The 16,668-nt window shown below is 42.1% G+C and overlaps 1 protein-coding gene across 3 annotated transcripts in view; it reads right to left on the minus strand.

Moving 5' to 3' along the window:
• LOC117271535 (junctophilin-1-like) overlaps positions 1 to 16,668 on the minus strand; it is a 258,838-nt gene that overhangs the window by 88,855 nt on the left and 153,315 nt on the right. Inside the window, exon 7 of one of the 3 annotated variants that reach the window (XM_033649759.2) lies at positions 292 to 10,593. The exons of the other annotated variants lie outside the window; for them this stretch is intronic. The gene's annotated coding sequence lies outside the window, so the exon portion shown is untranslated. Of the gene's footprint in view, positions 1 to 291; positions 10,594 to 16,668 lie in introns of those variants that run through there. 3 annotated transcript variants of the gene reach the window in all.

Raw genomic sequence — 16,668 nt, forward strand, 5'->3', positions numbered from 1 at the left:
GGATGTTTACTTTTTGGTCAATGGGGATATTTGACTTTTACTGCCAAAAATAAGTAAAAACAAAGAGATCATTCATTCATTTTATTACTATATTTGGAAAAAAAAATCTTAATGATGATGGTTTAATAATTTTATATTAATGTTTACCTATTTTTGGGGGCCCTGTCAGTCAGGGGCCCTTGGAATTATCCCAACTTTCCCCCTCCTGTACGGCGCCACTGGCAGCACTTAATGACCCACAAACATAGAAGATGCAACAACAAACATTTATTGTGCAAACATGTGGAAAAGCTAAAATTGATGAAAGCAATATCTCTTTAAAGGGGAGGCCTTTAGCAAGGGGCAAGATTTAAAAAAAGTCTTAAAATGAGTCAGTCCACGAGGGCTCACTAAGTGCTCCAAGTCTCTGTGTCCTTTTCAGCGCCCTTTATCTAGTCACATCAGCATGGCCTGCGCCAACATGAGTCCCACTTCTCCACTCCTAAGGAAAAAAGAAGAGCGCAACAGCCAGCAGTCTGCACTTAACGAAAGGGTTACTGGAGTTTATGAGCTGCTCTGCCAACAGACAGTGTATTGGTTGAAGGAAACTCGCAGCTTTGGGCAGAAGCTCCTGCTTCTGCCATTCCAGTCCAAAGGCCTCCAATACACTTCTGTTTCAATTAGCTGGACACCTCCGTGCCACACTTGCTGACCCTGGAACAGAAACGAACACCAGCAATTTGCCCTACCACATAGGGTACACTTCACCTGGCTAAAAAGGGTGTTTCAGCTCACGGCGAATAGTGTATTGGTTTAAAGAGACTCACAACTTTAGGCAGAAGCTCCTGCTGTTTCGTCCGTCCTCTGGTCTGTCTGGGGGCTGCTGGGGATGCTCTTCAACTGGAGAGGTGTGTGCCTGTAGCAGTTGACTGGCTGGTGCAGCTGTCAGTCCATGTCCTAATTCACTGCCTCAGTTGTGTTCAGCCGTGTTCAATTAACTCAAAAAAACATGCAGGAAGAGTCAAACCAAAGAGAGGCTGCATTCAAAACAATAAATGTAACTAAAGCAGCAACTAAACACATACATGCAAATAAAATGCTGAACATAAACATGCAGTTGAACAAAATAACACAGCAAACAATCTTGACTCACTCAGCATGACACTGTTACTGCATCTCGCTAACTCGGGTCTACTGCATGTCACTAACTCGGCTTCTTCTTCTTAGGAGCCTTTGTGCTCCACTGTCTGGCAGGTTTACTTGTATTGCAGCGGTGCCTGGATGGTGTGACGTGTGTGGTTGTGCTGCTGCCTCCTACTGCTGCTGTTATCATTAGTCATACTTCTACTGTTATTATACACATATGATTATTGCCACATACATATACTATCATATATTAATATATACCAACAACATATTGTACCAGGACAAAAAGACAGAGGGATGTCATATGTAAAGCCCTCTGAGGCAAATTGTTATTTGAGATATTGGGCTTTATAAATAAAATTGATTGAAATGATTTATGAAAAAGCAAGCAGTGGCAACTGACAATGCCTCCCTCTGGATGGTCAGGCACCACCTCTGGCTGTCTCAGTCACAGCTGCAGGGGGCCAACCGGTGCTGTAGAGCTAAACGCAGTCAGCAGAGTGCACTTCTGTGACAGGTTACTCCCTATCACAGAAGGCCAGTTGTCCCCACATGGGATTTGGAGATGGTGCTGTCGGCCTTACAACATGAGCCATTTGAGCCCCTGGAAACAGTTGGACTGAAATTTTCTCTCAAGTTCTGTGTTCTTGTTAGCAATTGTGTTTGCTAAAAGAATCAGAGAGCCCCATGCCCTTTCAGTGCATGAGGACTGCTGCCACTTCTTGCCAGGTGATGGTGGTGCTGCACCCACACCCAGCATTCCACCCTAAGATCTGGTCTGAGTCCCACGGCAGTCAGTCCACTGAACTGCGCCCTTTCCACCCTCCTCAGGGTGACAATGAAGCAGGTTTAAGTGGGTAGTCACTATTGTGCCCGGTCAGGGCCTTGACAGTGTATATTATTCGGACATGTGCCAACAGAACAACAGAGCAGCTCAGTCTGTTACAAACCAAACTGCCTTGGGTTGTGGATGCAATCCAACAGGCTTATCAGAAGGGAGGCAGGCAGACTCCAGCAGGGGTGCATGCACATTCCATGCAGGGCCTCACTACCTCATGGGCCTTATAGCGAGGTGCCCCTCTATCTGAGATTTGTACAGCAGCCTCTTGGTCAACCCTGTCCACCTTTATCAGGTTCTGCTGCATGAACGTGGCAACCAGCACCCCATTCACAGAGTGCTTGTGCTTGGCTCAATGCAGCAGGACATGGTCTAACATACTATGACTTGGGATCAACTGCCCTTGGTACTGACGTCTTTTTCCTTTAATTTTAGCCTTGTAACCTGGCGGGCTAAGTGGCCTTTCACCCTTTTCCAGCTGGCCTTAGCATCTGGCTGGACCAGCCTTGGTAGTGCTTGCACCTAGGCCATGGGAGTGTACACAGTGTATATTTTAATAGCTAGCCTTTTATCTGAACACATGGGTGAGCACATAGGTAAGCACTTTGGTGGTGGTGACTAGTGATGGCAAATGGAGCCTCGTGAAGCATTTTCTTTATTTTCTGAGCCCAGTAGATGGCGCTCTTGGTTTAAAGAGAAAGGCTCAAAGAATGGTAATTCAGTGTGTTTTAAACCTTTTGTTGAACAAAAAGCGCCATCTAGTGGGCTCAGAAAATAAAGAAAATGCTTCATGAGGCTTCATGAGGCCATCACTAGTGGTGACGTCTTATTCGAACTCAACTGCCATGTCAGGTGCCTGCAGGAGCAGCTGGGTCTGCATGCTTTCCCCAAGGTGTGTCTTACACAGTCCCTGTACATATAGAATATGTAGGATGGAGAGATGGTCTTGACACGATGGAGAACTCAGTGTCAATTTCTGCGTCTGTGTCTCTGTGTCTCTCTGTGCGTCTATGTCTCTGCCTGTCTCAATTCAGTTCAATTTAATTCAACTGAATTCAATTCAGTGCAAATTGTTCTGCCCTGAATGTGTTTAGTATGTTAAAAAGTGCACTGAGGTGCCGCACCTGCAGGCTGGCGACTTGGTCACCTCGTGCTGTCTGTTTTTAGCTGTTTTTACTGTTTTTATCTTGTCCTGTGTTCCCAATTTGCACGTTTTTGGTGGGCATCTATCACCACCGTTTTTCAGCTACTTCGGTGGTTGTTTTAATTAATTTACGGATCAGCGTGCAGTCTTTTGGAGTGGAGAGCACAATGCCAATCACCTACAGCCGGGAGGTGCTTCGGCCTGCTGTAACTGAGGAAGTAGCAGCGAGAGATCGGCTGACTCTGGTCACACCCCCAGACCTACGACAGGTAAAAAGGAGGAAAAGAGGCTGCAGAGGCGGCTTACATGTCAGGAATAGACGGCGACACGTCAAACCAGTCTTCCCTTCAGTCATCATGGGAAATGTTCGTTCCCTATCCGACAAGGTGGATGAATTATCAGCCAACCTTAAATATGATCGTCTCTTTCGCCAGTGCAGTCTCCTCTGCTTCACTGAGACCTGGTTGTCGGATAAGACACCTTCTTCGTACTTTGATATGGATGGATTTACGCTCTTTAGACTGGACAGGGACTGTGCAATGACTGGCAAGAAGACCAGAGGGGGATTGTGTCTTTACATGAATAACCGATGGTGATATGCTATATGTATCTGTTATCATTAGTCATACTTCTACTGTTATTATACACATATGATTTTTGTCACATATGTATACTATCAGATATTAATATATACTTTCAACATATTGTACCGCAGTAACCAGAACTATAATTATAATATTATTACTTTCATTAATGTTGTTGTAAGCTACTGTCATTACCGTCTGTCCTGCATCTCTCTCTGTCTCTGTCTCTGTCTCTCTCTCTGGCTCTCTCTCTTTCTGTCTCATTGTGTCATATGGATTACTGTTCATTTATTATGTTGATCTGTTCTGTACGACATCTATTGCATGTCTGTCCGTCCTGGAAGAGGGATCCCTCCTCAGTTGCTCTTCCTGAGGTTTCTACTGTTTTTTTTCCCCATTAAAGGGTTTTTTTGGGGGAGTTTTTCCTTATCCGCTGTGAGGGTCCAAAGAACACAGGGATGTTGTATGCTGTAAAGCCCTGTGAGGCAAATTGTGATTTGTGATATTGGGCTTTATAAATAAAATTGAATTGAATTAAATTGAATTGTTTCCCAGGACACATTACAATGAAGTGGACTGTCTCCAATTCAGACATTGAACTTCTGGCGGTGAGTTGCCGACCCTATTATTTACCTCGTTAGATTTCTCACGTTATTGTCATGGTCGTGTATATCCCGCCGTCTGCAAATGCCAAAACAGCAAGGAACACCATATATAGCATTATGCATGAACTGCGGAGCAGCTCTCCTGATGCTCTTGTAATAATAAACAGAGACTTTAATCACTGCTCTCTCTCCTCTCTTCTGCCATCATACAAACAATTTTTCACCTGTCCCACCAGGAATGACAGAACCACTGACTTATTTTATTGTAACATCAAGGACAGCTATGTATCGCATGTATTACCTCCCCTAGGACAATCAGATCACAATTTAGTGTATCTGAGCAGTAAATATAACCCGATTGTAGCCTGCAACCACTAAATTAATGCGGGTGTGGTTGGAAGAGGCCTGTGATAGGCTTAGAGGGTGTTTTGATTGTACTGATTGGACTATCTTTTATGAGGACAATGATGTGGTCAGTAGAGTAACTGACTACATCAACTTCTGTGTCGATAAAGAGCTTCCCTGTAAAACAATCAAATGCTTTTCAAATAACAAACCTTGGGTAACTAAGGATGCTAAGGTTGCCATTAACAGGAAAAAGATTGCTTTTGCCAGTGGGGATACTGATAACATTAGAGACCTGAAAAGTGTTATTAGAAAGGCAAAGAGTGTGTGCAAACATAAAATAGAGGACAGAATGCAGGACCAGAATATCAAGGCTGTGTGGAATGGTCTGAAATTTATAACTGGCTGTGGTGTCACCAGAGGGGGTCTCCAGGAGGAGGGAGTAACTCCCAATGAGGTCAATTCATTCTTTGCCAGATTTGACAAGCTTGATTTTTCTCTTGAACAAGCTCAGGTCTCCTTATCACTACAGCAGAGAAATAGTGATAGTACATGTCCTCCTGTTACCATCACAGTCGACCAAGTTCACCATCAGTTGAGGAGAACTAAGACAAACAAGTCAGCGGGTCCTGACGGGTTCATCCCCACACCCTTAAAACTTGTGCTGACCAGTTGTGTGATGTGTTACATCATATTTTTTCATTTTCACTCTCTGCACTAAAAGTACTCAAGCTACCAACTATGTGGAAAACATCCTGTATTGTTCCTATCCCCAAGAAAAAAGGACAAGTTAAAGAGCTTAATGACCTGAGACCGATAGCTCTGACCTCTCAGGTCATGAAATGTTTTGAGAGAACAATATTAGAGCCTCTTGCTATGGAGTCGGGGTTGACGATGCTCTCCTGTACATGCTGCATAGCATATATAGTCATCTGGAAAAAGCTGGTAGTTCTGTTTGAGTGACATTTTTCGATTTCTCAAGTGCATTCAACACTATTCAGCCACATCTGCTGGCCTCTAAACTGATGAATTGTAATCTTCATAGCACGACCATTGAGCTGCTAATGGATTATCTTATTGACAGGCCTCAGTTTGTTAGACAAAACAATAGACAGTCTGACACACTTGAGTTCAGCTCATGAAAAATGGGAGCAAAAATAAAAGTGTTGCGTTTATATTTTTGCTCAGTGTATTATGCGCTGGTGACCAGATCAATTTCCCCTCTGGGGATTAATAAAGTTTATTTATTTATTTAAAAGACAAAGTTTACTGTTAAAAATGTGTTTGTATTGTTATTTTTGGGAAATACTGTGGAGCTTTTATTTTGAAGAACGGTAGAAACCTCATTTATTGCCATATTGAAATTTCCTGACGCAGATAGGGTCAGGCCAAGGTAAGTATATTTTTTGGTGTGTTTAATCAGAATAAAATGGAATTTGTTTTTAAGACATCTGATCTTTTTTTTTTTTGGAAGATCATGATTTGGGTTTTCTTAAAATTTATCTCCAGGGCCCACTTTTGGCAGTATTGTTCTAAGGTGGTCAGGTTAGATTGGAGACAATTTCTGGTTGAGGACAACAGAATAAGGTCATCTGCATAAAGCAGGTATTTAATCTCTCTGTTAAAGAGCGTGAAGCCTGAAGCTGCTGAACCATTCCACTGGTCTGCAAGTTCATTTATATACAAGTTAAATAATGTAGGGCTCAAACAGCATCCATCCCAGTCCATCATGCCAAATTGAAGAAGATTTTTTTTTTTTTTTTTTAATTGATGAAACAAGCAAATATTTTCCCTCCCCTTTTTGGTGGACATATTTATTAATAAAAGTGTGTAAAGTGTTTTGTCACAAGTTCAGTGATTTGGAGGAAAACCAGCTTGACATTTACTAAGAATATTTTTTCTTGAATAAAAGCTAGTATCCTGGAATTTAGAATAACAAATAATAGTTTCCAAGATCCAAGATTGTTGCTTACACAAATCCCTCTGTAGTTATTAGGGTCTAATTTATTTCCATTTTTGTAGACTGGGGTGATCAAACCCTGGTTCCAGACATCAGGAAAGCAGCCAGCACTCAGCACCATGTTAAACAGTTAAACGAGTGCAGTTTGCAACTCAGGGCTACTGTTTTTTAGCATTTAATTTTTGCCACACACTTTTGTTTTTTGTTCTTTAACTCCTTTTGTGTAATTGACCTATGGCTAAGCCCCGCCCTCAAACTCAATGAGTCAATCACAGTGCGTATAGCCATTCCCACACATTCGGACATTCTCTGCCTGGACGTCCATTGAAATGCATTACAGAAGGTCAGTTTCGTTCAGTTTTATGAGCTTTTTCTGAGATTTTAAGTTTAAAAATGGTCAAACAGTGTGCATGGGGTACATGCAACACCGACACAAGGTATACTGAGAGGCTGGGCGACGGGGTGTATTTTTTACCCTTTCCTAAACCACATCTCAACCGAGAAAAGTGTCTCCTTTGGATAAAGTTGTGCGGTAGACCACAACATCAACTCAACAGGAATGAGATTAACAAGGATGTCTACATCTTTAATATAAAGTTATCTTTAACATTTCCAGCTGATGTTAGCTAAAGTTAGCCTAACGTTAGCTCCTAGCTGCGTTGTTCATCATGTCACCTTGTTTGCTAAGAGTTCATTAGCCTATTTTTTATTCTAGTTTTTGTACTTTGGTGATCGTACATCATTGGTAGCTGTTGTCCAAAGGGCTCTAGTTAAACTAACGTTAACTTCTGGAGCTTAGCTTCATTAACTTATATGTAATTGCAGAGATAACAAAGGTTGGCAAACGTTATGCTGAATGATTCAATGTAAATTCTGTAGCACCAAACTAATGGAGAGACACTCTTGGTAAAGATGGTAAAGAGGCGGTTATCCTTTTCTCATATTCTGAGCCAAAAACCTTAACTTCAGTGGAACAATGCTGATCCTCTATCTTATTTTCTTTGATAGTGATGGCAACGAGATGGGGTTTATCATGCTTACACTGGGACCTGTACATTTTGGTGTTGAAGCAGAATTCAAGGCTTGGAGCTGGGCCAGAAGGCTCCCAACCTCGTTCTCTACTTCCCGAACAAACTTACTTTGTTTTCTATTAAGTGTCTATAACTCAAATACTCAGAGGTCAAAGAATCACTGGAGACACGTAGAATCAGGTGCAACTGAGTTTAATGTGCATGCAGGCAACAGCACATACAACTCGTGAGTCAAGCTCCGGAGCAAGGCTGAAGTTTCTCCTTCTGTGCATCCCCTTTTAAAGCTGGTGAAGATTCTGCTGAGTCTCCACCTTTTTTCTTTAACCCTACCCACTTGAGCTGAACATAATGGTGTCATGGTTTTTTCCTTTTCTGCTGAAGCCAGTTTTAACCGTATAAGGATTTTCTCGGGCAATCTGGGCCCGCCTCCTCTTTCCAGGCCATATTAGGCCAAGCTGGAACTAACTTTCCACTGCTATTTTTTTTTAAATGATGCACAGTGAATCCTAGGTACTTTTCCACCACAATGCTTAAGTGCTCAATGAGTGTATATTTGTGTCATAGAAATACATGAAATAATAAACTAGTGTGTGACTGTCAGTGCACAGAGTACATTGCTTTAACAGGTATCTTTAAAGGTCAACTTCTACATTAAATGAGTACATTACACTACATTGGCTTGTAATTTAAGCTTTTCATCGACCTTCTCAGCAAAAAAAAAAAAAAAAAAAGATAAATATATCCCTCCAATGCATAGTTTAGGCCCTTTCGGTTGCTTCTCAGTGACATCTGATCATTATGTCTCATCAATTGCTTCTTGCGAAATGCTGTATACTGTGACACCTGCCATAGTGCCGGTCACTGAATGTTGATATTTTGTCCGAGTGAGTGGAGGGGGGCATGCCTTAGCCAAAGTTCAATTGGGTAATCTAATGGACTTGGTCATTCTTGATGGATGATTCAAGTTTCATTCATTCATTCATTCATCTTCTAACCACTTCATCCTCTTGAGGGTCGCGGGGGGGCTGGAGCCTATCCCAGCTGACATCGGGCGAGAGGCAGGGTACACCCTGGACAGGTCGCCAGACTATCGCAGGGCTGACACATAGAGACAAACAACCATTCACGCTCACATTCACACCTATGGACAATTTAGAGTTATCAATTAACCTAGTCCCCAATCTGCATGTCTTTGGACTGTGGGAGGAAGCCGGAGTGCCTGGAGAGAACCCACGCTGACACGGGGAGAACATGCAAACTCCGCACAGAAGGGCTCCCACGCCCAGGATCGAACTGGCAACCCTCTTGCTGTGAGGCAAGAGTGCTAACCACCACACCACCGTGCCGCCCTCTGATTCAAGTTTGTTTAACTCTATTTTAATTTCAGTTTGATATAGGTTCAGATCTTTAGATAAGAAATTTGAATAGAGATATTTTTTCCCCAAATGTCTCCATCTTGTTTTACTAATTGTTGTGGCTTTGTGGTTCATAAACTGTTCAACATGTACCAGAACTGACCCTGGTCAACTGCGTTTTAAATTTCCTTTGGTGAAATTTCTCTTGTCTAATGGTTTATACTGTGTTATATTTTCAAAGTATTCATGTAATATTGTTGGGTCATGCTGGTGTCTGTGTTTTTGGTTTGATAGCTGTGTAGCACTTATGATGAAATACTTACCAGTTTTTCATACCTCATTCATTCATATTTAGCACAACCACACTCAGACATTCAGTTAAATACACTACACAGTGAGTATTGGTATGGCACCTTTAAAGTTGCATCAACACCCCTTTAAACCTGATGGTTTGGCTATTTTAGGGGGGAAATGTTATAGTTATTGCACTGCTCATTCACAGTCTTTGGTCACAAAGTGAAAGTGAAAAGTCTTTGTGTAAATTGGCACAGTATACAGTCCTACCACACCAGAGGGGGGATTGGGCCCAGGGACGCCAGGCTTGAGGCCTGTATACAAGTAAAGCCTCAGTGTGTAAAAATGGTGAGTAACAGTGACATCAGCAGTCAAATTCTAGATTGCAGGGCTCACTCGCGCTCACTCGCTCACCCCTCCAGTCGGGTAAGTGACGGTGGCCTCGTAGGACAGAAAGCCTTGCAAAGACAGAGATGGCATCATCCACGAGTTTTTCAAGTTTTTCAGGAGTAGGCCTATCTAGCAATGAGGTGAATATTTATTTAGGAATCTAAACCATGTTACGATATTGTAGTGACCCTGCAGTAAATGTTCTGTTATAATGTCAATGTATTGTGAGTTAATGGCATGTTTGGGATTGAATGAGTATAGGTAGGGGGGCCGGGTGCGAGTGTGATGGAAATGAGAGCTGTGTGAGTGCGGGTGCTGGTGTGTGTATGAGCGAGCTGGAGGAGAGAGCAGGAGTGCACAGTTGGAGTTACTAACTGCGTCATCCTTTCCACACGTCCTGGCGGGTGCTACAATATGTTATAGCTTACCAGTGAGATATAGGTTATCTGTGAGATATAACTTTATGTTAGGAGTGTTTTATTTCTAATTGTTTTGGTAACACGAGCAAACATTAGCACAGTAATGCTAAAATAACACATTTTATGTGATAGTCACGGCACAGTGCGGCAAATATGGTTGGTACCATTATTATTTCCCTCTTACGGGGCAAAACATATGTGTGGTCCTCCATTTAAAGTGCGACAGAATCATAAAAGTATAATGCAGGTTCACGCAGAAGCACCCCGGATTGAGCTTCACCTTCTCTGTCTCCAGTGACGGCAAGTTCTAGGTAAACGCGAAAGGCGAAGCGCCTATATCCCTTTCGGCCACTGGAAGCAAGGGCATTCTTCTTCTGTAGTTCCTTTCTTAGCTCGCCATCCAGCAGCAAGTCTGTGTCATGCCGCTGGAGCAGCACATCTTGGGTTGAACCATCATGAGCACTTCCTTGGATGGTTAGGATTTTGTTGAATTTCCAGGTTTCCTGTCGATAGGATTTGAAAAGAAGGGGGGTGTCAAATGTGTAGAATTTCTATTGGTTCAGGTAGCGACCAGTGATACTGACAGAGATTTTGGGTGGATGGACAACAAAAACTATGCTGGAGTGACCCACTGTTTTACCTGGATTACAGTTGTCATAATTGAGATGAGGTTCTTTTTTTTTTACCATTTGGGGTTTCTTTGCTTTACCAAGCTTTGTATTTAATGCATCCTTGTTTTTGAAAGTATGGTTAAAATGCCTTAAGTTATTTTGGTGCTGCAAATTGTTGGATGTGTTTATTGCATATTTTATTTCATTTAAGTTCAAAATAAATTGTTTAGCACTGTTTTGAGCACATCTGAATGGTTGGTTTAGGTCATAAAGCTTACTGGGCTGCACCATAATATTTTCTCTGGTTTGTTTTCTCATGTAAATATTAATTTGGCTGTGATCTGAAAGGGAGGTTTGTGCTCTGACAATGAAGGCACTGAATGAGGACAGGTCTATGTATGAAATGGCATAATCAGCTACACTTGTTCCAAGTGTCTCTCTGTCTGTGTCTCTGTCTCCATCTGTATCGTTGTGTCTGTCTCTCTCTGTCTGTGTCTCTTACCATCTTTGTCTCTGTCTGTGTCAGTGTCTCTCTGTGTGTCTTTGTCTGTGTCTCTCCCTTTGTCTGTATCTGTCTCTTACTGTCTGTGGCCGTCCTTGCCTGTGTTTCTGTCTCTTTCTCTGTCTTTGTCTCTGTCTATGTCTGTGTCCCAATTTCTGTTTCCATGGCACTCTTGTGTATTTGCAGTGGGGAAACGGGCTGGTCTATCCTGGAGGTGAAGAAATTCCAGTTTGGGTTGCAAAGAGAACCCCCTAGCTGTGATTTTCTCCAGCCCAGTGGCAAAGGCAAAGATGTCCCTCAGGCTCAGCTGGGTTTCTCCAAATGTCAAGTAACATTTTTGTTGTCAATGGACTTGACAAAATAATGTAAAGGAAGTTATTCTACTGTCTAAATGATAATGCATGAAAGATACATTGAAAGAGGGGATTATGTTAAAATTCCACTCTTAAAAAGCACATAGTAGCTTCATCACACAACACTATACCAGCTCTCTGTGAGGGTGAGCTACTGAGAGCCATTTATATCTCAATATGTACACTGTACAGTATCAAGAGCACCCTCTGCTGCTGTGTGACTGTAAAAAATTGCTGACTTGAATTATGATTTACCAGGAAACAAACAACTGACAATGAAGCTTAATCATGGTACAAAGTACAACAGAAAACAGTGTAGGTGTCCTTTTTCCAATTGTGTTATAAACACTTCACATTAAGGATACAATGTGTATTGTTAACAATATAACGATAATGAATAATATAACAATACACAATAATGGACAAATTTCAGGTCACAGAAAATAATAATAGAATAATAAAGCCAGATCGCTGTCCAGATAACAGGATATTGTGGTTTATTAGCTATCTTCCAAATATTGTAGGATTGTCCTTGAACTACTCTCCATCAAGTACAAACAGCTTGCTGGCCTACCCGTTTTATTTTCTGATTTTGAGGTGTGGTAACCAAATCTCTTCCTCCAGCCATCCTACAAGATAAAAACTTCAAGAAAGAAAAACACACACAAGAACGTCTTAGTTTAATAATGGTTATAAATATTCTAATATTATATGCACAATGTGCTAGTGAATAAGACACTCTGTCCAGATTAACAGCTTCACATGTAACTTATGAAGCATATCCAGACTTTTGACTGGCACTTCATAATTTATTGAAATGGTTTCTTTGAAAAGTTAAAGATGATGGTCAAAATGGGAACTTCCATGGCTGTCATTGCTCTTCCCCAACCTCCTGATGAATGAGACCCAACAACTAGTCAGCTAAGTCTGGTTCAACAAGCCTTCCTGTCACTTGCTTCCATTGTTCTGGTTCTCGGTTATGTAGAGATAAAGACAGCAAGTAAAACAATAAGCTAATGATCAAGGACAAAAGGAACTCACAGCCTATAAGATTCAGACCAGCCTTTTTATCATATCCTAATTATGTGTAAGATTTGTAAAGACTGTGGTTTTAACAAATCTAAAGCACAGCTTGGGTAACATTAGGCAACATGGCCATTATCTTACATAGCTACAATGCAGAGTAAGCAATTAAAACAGAATTAGCCATTACAGCATAAAGCTAAGCCTTTTATCTTACCTTGTCAAATCTGCTGTGATTGATTCAACATGGTCTGATGTTACCAGTGTTGTGCAATCTCTAAATGTGCATTTGCAATTTGTGAAAAGGTCAATAGCGCCATCTTCGACTTCAGCTCTGGAAACTTGCCAGACACTGCTGAAAGTTTAAACTGGCCACCACCACAACTTCTGCTCATGTTTCATACACCTGGGGCCTCATTTATCAACCGTGTGTACGCACAGATTTGTGCGTAATGAGTGCGTAAGAACATTCCCACGCAAAGTATGGAATTTATCAACTTGTACTTGTGCTTAGGAATGTGTGTAAATTTAAGCACAGCTCTGACCATGCTTACACACAAAATCTAGTGGTAGAACAGTGAAACTACAAATAGAACCCACTGAAGGAGTCACGGTGTTCAGCAATCTCAAACTCCACACATGTTCCCTGTTTCCTCTAATTTATACAAATTCTCAATTAGTAAGTTAGCAGACATTTTGAGTGATTGGTGTGACAAGCTATAAAAGACAGCTGTGACAGGACAACCTGAAAAGAAAACTTGAAATACAAGTACCATGGCTTATCTTGCACTATTGGAGGATTTGGAGAACCGTACGCTCCGCAGGGAGCGCGTTTTCAAAGAGCGTGCTGATCTGTTCAGTGAGAGCACAGAGTGGCTTCTCAGCAGGTACCGCTTCCCCAAAAACATATTGATGGATTTATGCCGTGATTTACAACCCATGTTGGAGCGGGAGACAAAACGCACCAAAGCCATCCCAGTGCACATCCAGCTCCTGTCCACCCTGGGATTTTTGGCCACTGGAACATTTCAGCGAGAGATTGGAGACATATGCGGCATTTCGCAGCCGACACTAAGCAGAATCATGCCGGCAGTGTTGGATGCAGTAATTTCTCTGGCCCCAACTTACATCCAGTTCCCATACAGACATCACCAACAAGCCGAAATTAAACGAGGATTTCCCAAACATAATTGGAGCCATAGATTGCACCCACATCGCAATAAATGCACCTTCACACAATGAACTCAGTTACGTGAACAGGAAAGGGTTTCATTCAATCAATGCACAAATAATCTGCGATGCAACTATGTATCTGTTAAACGTTGTTGCCTGGTGGCCTGGAGGAACGCACGACTCATTCATTCTGCAGAACAGCTCTGTGGGTGTGCACCTCCAAGCAGGAGCTGTTGAGGATGGCTGGCTTATTGGTGAGTGTTACAACATTTCGAAATTATTTTCTGGGCTTCGCATGGTTTATTAAAACATCTCTATAGGTGATCGGGGATATCCACTAAAGCCATGGCTGATGACCCCCGTGGCCAACCCGAGGACCCTGCAGGAGCAGCACTACAACCGGGCCCATGCGCGTTCAAGAACAGTCGTTGAACGTGCAATAGGCCTGCTAAAAGGCAGGTGGCTGTGTCTGTCCAGCGCGGGGGGGACACTTCAGTATAAGCCTGAAAAAGTCTGCCACATCATCTTGGCTTGCTGTGTGCTTCATAACTTAGCCATCAGACAAGGCGTCCCTCTGCAGGAACCCCCCAGAGCAGACGAGCCCATGCCCAACGCAGAGCCTTTCCCACCCCCTAATGCTGCTGCCATTCAGACAAGAGAGAGGATCATACAGAGATTTTAGGTAAGTCTGTCTGTTAGCTGATCTTTGAAAAATGAGAAATTCAAGATTGAAAGCGTGCGTGGGAAAATAATCTCAACATCATTCAACATTTTAAAGTTTATTTATTTAACATTTGCAATGCGCATGCAGCAATCTGTTTAAGTGACTCGTTAATTTGCAGTAAAGTATTTGCGATGTTTGTCAGCTGATCCTTTATTTCATTTATGGAATTGGTGGTGTCTTGTTGATTTTGTAGCACTGCCTCCGTCAGCACCCTCGCCCCCCAAGGACACACTGAATGGGTTTTGGATGGCCCCGGCTGCTCCTGTTCCTCCAACTCCCCCAGCTCCTCCACCGCCTCCGGCTCCTAAGGGCAGGCGCAACTGGCTTGAGTTTCTGAGTTATTGAAGAAACATCACATTATTGTCACGTTTATTTTAATTCAAATTCACAAATTAAACTGTCTAAATAAATGTTTATGAAACACCTCAGCCCAGCTTTTTATTTTACCTGCAGTGTGACTGGTCGATGGTACAGCTGGTTGTGTTGTGCTGTATCTCCATCAGGAATAATGCCACATAGTGCTGTGTCTCCGATGATGCTGGCAATGTGGTTGTCGATGGGTGACAGCTGGGTTGTTGTTGCTTGTCCTCCTCCAGTTGCAGATATTTCGTGTCTGTGGGCTGTGACGCGTTTTTTGGCTCTGATTTTAATGTCAAACCATTTCTTTTTTACTTCTGAGAGTGATCTTTCCTCTGACCCAACGGAATTCACAGCAGTCGTTACTTTCTCCCACGCAGCATTCTTTCTTTGGTCGGTCACACCTGCATTAAGTGTTCCAAATAGTATTTTTTGGTTTGTTTCCACTTCTCCCACAAGTACCTCAATCTCTGTGTCGGTGAAGTTCCTCTTCTTCGCCCTCGTTGCCATGATTTCAGTGAGGGGGAAAAAATCCATTCACGCATTATTAAAGGGATGGTTGCTGCCATATATGGTCAATTGGAGGCGTTTCTGAATGCAAATGACCCTAACCATGCACGAGCATGGTAGTTAAGAACAGGTGGGATTTATCATCACTGATTACTTACTAGTGTGCGTACGACCAGTGTCCGCACGTTTGATAATTACGGATTTTTTTGTACTTACACACATTCTAAGTTTCATTCTTAGGACAGAATTTAGAACCTTTTCTACGCACGGTTGATAAATGAGGCCCCTGGTGCCTATGTGGTGTCTGAGGTGGTACCTGTAACAAGTGTGTTGCACATGTGTAGATGCCCACATCAGTAATTTATGCATGACATGCCCCCTGTCATTGTTGTTCGACATCATTGATGCAACCATTCTCATGAACATGTATCACTGCCTTCACTCCTCATTGGCCACGAACAGAAAATCTTTGAACGTGTGCATTTTTATCATGTTAACACGTAAAAATATTATGCATTAACACTACCAAACTCTGTGTGTTAACCAGTGTTAGACAGTAGTGTCACTACAAGTAGCAATGTTACAAACATAACTACATTTCTCAGTAGTGTGGTCACTACTTTGAGTCAAATAGCTTTTCAGTAGTGAAGTTTACTAACTGACCAAGTAGCACAGCATCCACAAAGGGAGTGACAGCAACATGGGTATTTCCTGTATAAATACGCTTCAATCAGGAGAGACTCATTCTGAGAGAAAAGACTATTCATTTACATGTGCACATGAGTACGAGAAATGTGATAAGTCTCATATTGTCATGCAGTTCATTTCACTTCCAGGGCACGTCTATAACAACCAATTACATCTGTTAAAAGAATGAATCATACCTTGCAGCAGGGCCAACCACACCTTGCTCAGAGTTGCTCTGAGAACTTTCCCAAATAGAACTCCTTACTAAACATTTTTAGGCTAAATTATTGATCTTTTTGAATACAGCCCCAGGTCCTCCTTGTACTGTCTCAGGATCACTCTGGTTCTCAGTTAGATGAAAAGGTGAAGGGGATGTGATTAGCCACACACAACGCATGTTGAAAGTAGAGATGGGATTTAAGGCTTTTTGAAGGGAGCCGGATTTTAGAGATCCGTTCCTTTCAAAGAGCCATTCAAAAGACTGGCTCATTTTTACATTTATTTATTTTAAGAAGCAAGCCTGGGGGTAACTCATTTTATCCTGGAAATAATCACTGGGAGGAATGATGGGGTGAGATTTGGATCAGAATAATTCAAACTCGGATATCTGAGTTTGTATTATTCTGAAATATTGATTA

The sequence above is a fragment of the Epinephelus lanceolatus genome, chromosome 12, assembly GCF_041903045.1.
Source record: "Epinephelus lanceolatus isolate andai-2023 chromosome 12, ASM4190304v1, whole genome shotgun sequence".
Classification (NCBI taxonomy): Eukaryota; Metazoa; Chordata; class Actinopteri; order Perciformes; family Serranidae; genus Epinephelus; species Epinephelus lanceolatus.